The following is an 8,079-nucleotide window of genomic DNA, read 5'->3' as shown; positions in this document are numbered from 1 at the left end:
GATCATTTAACAATCAAGTAATATATTTTTATGAAATGTTCCTTTGAACACATTTTTCCCCTACAGTGGAAATCTACTCAGAAAGGAAAACTGATGAGTTATAAGATGATTATAAAAACAGACAGAGAGAGAAACATCTACTTGTTATTCTAGAAACTTGTAATATTTAACCAATTACCAATCATGAGAAAGACTGTAAAATAGTCACTTTAGGTGGAAACTTTTCTTTACATAGGAATAAATGAACTGAATGTAAGCAGTGTCCAAAATGGATGTTCCATGAATTATAGGATTTGGATTTTTAAACAGCTTTAAAATTTGGGAGTTCTTATGCAATGAGCCCTCAGAAGCAGACTGACTCTGGGATAAAAATAACCTTATTATTATTTTTGAAGTTTACCACCGGAGACTGTTTTTCCCAATTAAATAATATGTATTATTATGTTTAGCTGAAACCTATGGCCACATAGGTGTACTTTCAGAAATTATTTAATCTTGCCTAAATTACATAATTCCACAAAGACAACATGGATTCCAATTACAACAAGAAAATGCGAGGCAGAATTTAGAGTCCCCCAAGGATAGTCCGCCTTGTACGTTTTACCATCATAGTGCTAATGTCACTGCTGTGCAAATGTCCACATAAATAATTACCATCAATACACAAATGAGAGTTGTTGTATTTCAAACAATACTGGATGCAAAAATGTAATGTAGAAAAGGGATGTGGACAGTCTCTTTAAATCTATTATAATTCGATTTGGTTCACTGTTGACAGTTATCTCTAGGTTCAGATTGCTGATATAATTTTTGTCCCTGTAATCTATACCACTATCATCTTATACTACTAATACTATACCTAGTACAAACTTAATCACCCCTCAGGCTTATAGCCATCTGATATTGAACCAAGGCAACAAAAATCTACATTGGGGAAAAGACTACCTCTTCCACAAGTGGTGCTGGGAAAACTGGATATCCATATGCAGAAGAATGAAACTAGATACGCATCTCTCACCATACACTAAAATCAACTCAATATGGATTAAAGACTTAAATATAATACCTGAAACTGTAAAATTACTAAGGGAAAATATAGGTGAAAAACTTAAGCAACTAGGTCTGGGCACAGACTTTATGAACATGAGCCCAAAAGCACAAGCAGCAAAAGAAAAAATAAACAAATGGGACTACATCAAACTGAAAAGCTTCTGCACAGCAAAGGAAACAATCAACAGAGTGAAATGACAGCCTACAGAGTGGGAGAAAATTTTGGCTAACTATGCATCAGACAAGGGATTAATATCCATAATATACAAGGAACTCAAGCAATTATACAGTAAAAATATAAATCACTCAATTAAAAAATGGGCAAAGGAGCTGAATAGACATTTTTCAAAGGAAGACATACAAATGGCCAACAGGTACATAAAAAAATGCTCAACATCACTAGTCATCAGGTAAATGCAAATTAAAACTCATTGAGATACCACCTCAACCCAGTTAGATTGGCTATAAGAAAAAACACAGTGAATAACAAATGCTAGCAAGGGTGTGGAGAGAAGGGAAAGCTCCTACACTGTTGGTGATACTGTAAATTAGTACAACCACTATGAAAAATGGTATGGAGGTTTCCCAAACAACTACAGATAGATCTTCCCTATGATCTACCAATCCCACTTCTGGGTATATACCCAGAGGAATGGAAATCATCATGTCAGAGGGATACCTGCACTCCATGTTTATAGTAGCTCTGTTTACAATAGCCAAGACATGGAACCAACCTAAATGTCCGTTGATGGATGATTGGGTAAGGTAACTATGGTACATATACACTATGGAATACTGCTGTGCCATAAAAAACAATGAAATAATCCCATTTGCAACAACATGGATGACCCTGAAGAAACTTACATTGAGTGAAATGAGCAAAGCAGAGAGGGATAAATACCGCATGTACTTACTCATAAGTGGGAGCTAAAAGAGAAAGAAGGAAGGAAAGAAAGACCACAGTAGTGCATTGGACTTGCAGAGGGAGGGAACATTCCTTGGGATACAAAGTGGAGTGGGGGTGAAAGGGAAATGGGGAGGGAGGTTGGGGAAAACTGGGTGGGGGTCATGGGGTACAAGTTCGATTTGTGGTAATAGGTATGCTGCCAGTATGCATCTGGCCCTCATATCATGGGCACGAGAGGTGACAATCAGCTTTGTATCTCATGAATATTCATAACCAATAAAAAATACAAAAATGTACTAATTTATTTATATCCTACCTCATTTTTCACTCTGTTTTCTAGTATAAGAATGTTAAGGGGCAAAATTATCTCAGTTCTATGAGCCTCTATTGGCCTTGGCAAAGGGGTGGGAAGCCATATGATATCTTGGAAAGATTCCGAGGATTATAGCCAATAAAATTAGTTCTGAATGTCGAAGCTACATTTACTAGGTGCGAACAATCACACCCCTTTTATGACCATCAGTTTCCCCTGTAAAAGTATGTTTATGGTTAAAATGTATTACTGTGTGATAAAGGGCTTTGTAAAGTATTGTGGCAGGATAATTCACTGAAATGTTTTTTTTCATCCTTTTAATGTAGAAGACCAGGAAAAATGGGAGTTACCTTATCCTGCCTATCTCTAAAACCTTTTGTGTAAAGAATCTGGATTTCCAATGCTTCTGGAGGCCACTGATTTCCTTTTGTGCTACTGGGCCAAAACCAAATTTCACTAATGGCAATGTGGTATCTTGGATTGGGTTCTAGAACATGAAAAGAACATTAGCAAACAAACCGGTAAAATCTGAGTAAAGTCTGGAGTTTACTTAATAATATTAAACAAATTTTATTTCTTAATTTTTTTGTTTTGTTTCTTAATTTTGACAAATAGTATAGTTTATTTAAAAACATTAAAATATGTAAGTTAACTGAAGACAAAGTGCTGCCAAAGCTTTTGTAGGAGTGTGTAAAGAGCCATGAGCGGGGCTGAAGGCCAGGACCATTTCATCCTTTGAAGAGAACGGGTTAGATTAGCTAGGCTGGGGAACAAAATTAGGTACTACAAGTGCTGGAGAGGTGCACCCCACTACAATAAAACATGCGAGGAGTTGACAGGATGTATGCTGGGGGAATTGGTACCAATAACTAATAGCGTGGTCTTGGAGTTTGTGCCAAAAGAGCCCTGTACCCATTCTTAGTATAGAGGGGACAGAGTTCTGGGCCTAACAATAGATCATGCAGACTTTGACAATATGCACCTAAGAGGTTTACATGATATGTAGATGATTAGAGATCCTTCTCAGGGGTTTTGTGCACTAACTTTTCCTCACTATTCTTGGAAAATTCCAGAAAGGTAGACTCCAAAAACATAAGGTTGAATTTATCATCATTCTGGTAAGAAAATGTCATGTAACACTTCTTTGTTCCTCCACCTAGTGTGGTGGAATATATACATACCTACTATATTATTTGTCATTGAATATATGTAAGTATCATTATATGAGCAGGGTGAGGATTTTTGCTGGGTGAGCTCTCCTTTCAGCACATAGCCACCTACAGGGTGAAAATCGCTTCTTGTGAATAATCCACAGCAAAGGCTGATTAAATACAGATATTTGCAGCTGCAAACTAGTCAAAGAAGGTTATATTACATAATACAAGATATAAAATAAAACAGGTTCTAAACTTTGGAAACTTGAGTAGAATTAAAATTGTTTTATGGGATACATTATATTATTGTTTTCTAATATAATTTGGAATGTAGTAATATAATGAGTCTTAGTGAACTAATTCTTTTTGGCAATTGGTAAAATTTCAATTTTATATTATAGAGCAATAAAAATAAACACAAAAGACTTCAACCTGATTCTGTAACAAACACTTAAAAGAAAAAAAAAATCAACTTGTATTAATGTTCTTAATGCATGTAAATCAACATCTAAGCAGCATATTTATTTCAAAATATACCTAGCATGCAACAGCTGCATGTTAAATGGATCTTTCTAAATAAAATAATAAATTGGCTGTCACCAGGAACATAAACTTTTATTGTATGAAACATTTTTATTTCATAGTGTAAAATTGGCAACATTGGTGGTTCATTGTTCATGTAACAGCTTGAGATCACTGCTAAAATATCTATTATTTTGTTTTAATAGTGTAAGCTTTCTATGCTACTACAGATGTTTTATTGTAAGTATAATAGGAGAGTGAGAAATAACCTAAATAAATTTTTGAAAGAGCTGATGTTCCACTTGCATTATCCTACAGATATTGAGAATATTCTGTAAAAAGTAATTCATCTTGGTTGCATAAATTTGATTCATTTAAATATTTTTAATTTTGTCAGTTTCATAGAACTGCTATGGTTGAAGAGATCTTAAGAGAAGTGGACTGTTATTAAGTGGATACTAGGTGAAGAAGAAATATATTTGGAACATTTTCTGAGGAGAATATATATGTCAGATTTATGGGGAATAAATCGTAGTGCAGCTCTGTGGAGGTAGTCACAGTGGACTCTAATTTGTAAGAAGTACAAAGTATAATTCCAAATACAGTCTCTAAGATATGGAACTGAAGATTAAGATTTAAGGAAATTTTCCTAATATTGCTCCTTACTCTATGTGTGTTTGCAAATGTAAACACTCTTCATTTTTAGTTTCTTGAATGGTATACATTTTTTATTTAATAGACAGTTATGCAGATTTAAATATTTCACTCATTTAGTCTTCATAACAATACTATTATATAAGTAATATTCTATTGCTGTGCAACACATTACCATCAACTTAGTAACTTAAAACAACTCAAATTTGTTATCACATAGTTTGCATGGGTCATTATTCCAGATACCTATTAACTGGATTCTCTGCTTCAGGGTCTTGCAGACATGTGTATCGTCATCTGGAAGCTTGACTAGAACAGATCCACTTCCAAGATGCTTCAGATTGTTGGCAGAATTCCTTTTCTCAAGGCTATAGGTTTGAAGTCAAGTCTGAATTTTCTTGGTAGCTGTCAACTGTGGACTTCTCTCAACTCCTAGAGACCACTCTCAGGTTCTTACCACATGGACTGTCTATAAGCAATTCACAACATGGTTGTCTTCTTCTTCAAAAACAGCAGGAGACTCTCCCAGTTCAAATCTTTCTCTCCAATCTGCTAAGACAGAGTCTTATATAACATAATATAATTACTGCAGTGACCATCCCATCAAGTTAACAAACCCACTCCAACTCAAGGGAAGAGGATTTTACAAGGCATGTACTCTAAAAGGTAGAAATATTGGGGGCTGTGTTGGAATTCTGCTGAGAATAGATACCCATACTATTTAGAGATGAGGAAACTGAGGCATAGAAAGGTTTGGTACAATGCTTAAGGATATATAGCTAGTAAGAAGCAGGGCCAGGATTTGAATGCAGGAGGTCTGCTACCAGAGTTTATATGAGAACTTGTACACTGTGCTACTTATTTTCTGACTGTCCTACTGAATAGCTCTTTGAAAACATTCTTCTTTCAAGGTATTATTTCTAATAGACAACAAAATAATAAAGTGGACCTAAATTGAAATTCTGGCCATAATGAAAATCTTGAACTGGATCATAAAGATGATATTCTCCAAATCAGGTGTAGCCTCACAGAATTGTAGAGATTATTATCATACTATTATTATTGTTATTATTATTATTTAGAATACAGAAGTAACAATTAACTACCCACCTCCAAGAATAACCATATCTACCTTTCCTCATGCAGAACATTGGATATGCATGCTATCTGCCAGCTCACTTAGGCATCATTTAGAGAAAACATAGTGCTCATTACTTCCATTCCTGTACTATGGGAAGTAAAACAATGAGTTTTTTTTTAGGGCATTTTGACCAGTTAACCAGAAATCATTTGAGTATAGCGAAAACATTCCAGAGACTAGTAGAGAAAAGTCTGCATTCTGCCGGGGGTGGACAATACCAGCTTTTGTGTGTGAAGAAACAATTTATAAGCTCTAGAGCACCGTATTTTAAATAATGCAATAAAATAGACTTTTTCCAATTTATTAAATACACAATTGTACAACATCTGCTATAACTCAGACATTCTTGTGTTTACATGATATTCACAAGTCAATAACACAATATCCTAACTGTAAGGACTTCATAGTCTAGCAAAAAATACTGAAAATTGAATAAAGGATCACCATGTACTCTAACTTTTGTTTTAGTAAAGGTTTCAGCTGCATTTCAGCTGCAGCTGAATGAGAGGGAGAGAACTTCATAGATATTGCAGCAGAATATCAAAAGGTGAAGAGAATTTCCATGGTGGGAAAGACAGGACGAGGGCATGAGGGCCATTCTAGGGATAGGAAATATGTTTAATGTGACAAAAGCATGTGAGAGCATGAAGTATTAGATGGTTTCCAAAGAGCTTAGATTTGTAAAAGGAGTATAGGGGATATGCTGGGAATGACAATTTTGACAAAAAATATACAAATCAACCAGGCCATTAATGGCCTTGCAGGACATACTCATGTATTGGTGCTTGAAGATGATTTTGATTTCTCAGAAACATAATTGAGTGATGCGTAGGATTGTTCATTTGAATTAATACATATGTTAACTTTTGCTGATTCTGATAGACATTTGATCCAAAATATGTTAAATTTTATTTTTAACTGAAAAAGGACATATTTTCTGCTTTAGAATCTATACAATCATCATCATAGACTCTATAATAACAGAGATATTGATTCTATTTCCTGATGTGTTCTGAGTTCCCAGAACAATGGCAAACACATAGCAGTGTTTCAATAGTCATTTTTTGAATGAATCTGGATGTTCTTGAAAACATGTAAAAAGTTGTTAAACCTGGGTGACTTTTATCTTCCTTATATATTACAGTATCTTCCAAATATTCTAAAATGAGCATGTGTAAATTTTATGGAGAAAATAATTTTAAAACAAAATAAGCATTTTAATATACCAGTATGATCATATCCTCCTTTGTTATATTTCCCTAATTTCGTATAATGAAGACATATTATTATTATGCTGAAAATACTTAAATATGATCACTGTAATTCTCTTACAAAGACTGTAAATGACACTCGTGGAATACTCTGGAATACTCTGTTTTTTGTTTTTTTGTTTTGTTTTTTTTTTCCTTAATGATTAAAGCACCAAGTTTTCCTTGAGGGACATAGAATAGAGTTGTATAAAGAATACTGATGGAAAATCAAGCGATTTATTTGCTTGTAGCATTGACACTAACCAGCCAGGTAATTTTGGATAAGTCCTTACCTCTTTCTGCGTCTTCACATGTGAGAAAAAGATTGGAATATATCAGTAATTGTCAATCCTGATTTCACATTGCGATCCACCAGGGAACTTTAAAAAAATACTGATAGCCAAGACCTAGTCACAAAAATTCTGATTTAATTGGACCTGGGTGGGAATCAAATAATATTTGGATCTTTTTGTCTGTATTCCTTCACTTGGCATAATGTTTTTAAAGTTCATCCATGTTGTAGCATGTATCAATTCTACATTCCTTTTTATGGTAGAATAATATTCCATTGTATGGATATACCACATTTGTTTATCCATTCATCAGTTGATGGATATTTAGCTTATTTCCACTTTTTGGCTATTAAAATATTATTATAAATAATGCTGCTATAAATATTCATGTACAACTTTGAAACCTATTTTTAATTATGATGGTTGTTTATATGTGTCAGGCCAGGCCATTGTAACCAACTATTTGGTCAAACACATGTGAATATTGCTGTGAAGAAATTTTTTAGATGAGATTAACATTTAATAAACTTTGAGTAAAGCAGATTACCGACACAATATGTTGCAATTTACCCTACATCGAATTAATTGAAGGTTTTAAGAGGAATCTTATCTCCCACAAACAAGAAGGAATTCTGCTAGTAGACTGCCTTTAGAATTGAGCTGCAACAGCAACTCTTCCATGGATCTCTAGACTGCTGGTCTACCCTGTTGATTTGGACTTACCAGCCTCGACAATTGTGTGAGCTGATGCTTTAAAATCTCTCTCTCTCTCTCTCTCTCTCTCTCTCTCTCTCT

Source organism: Galeopterus variegatus, unplaced genomic scaffold (assembly GCF_000696425.1).
Source record: "Galeopterus variegatus unplaced genomic scaffold, G_variegatus-3.0.2 Scaffold19, whole genome shotgun sequence".
NCBI classification, from domain to species: Eukaryota; Metazoa; Chordata; class Mammalia; order Dermoptera; family Cynocephalidae; genus Galeopterus; species Galeopterus variegatus.
The sequence above is the reverse complement of the archived record's forward strand: the minus strand, read 5'-3'. Positions refer to the sequence as shown.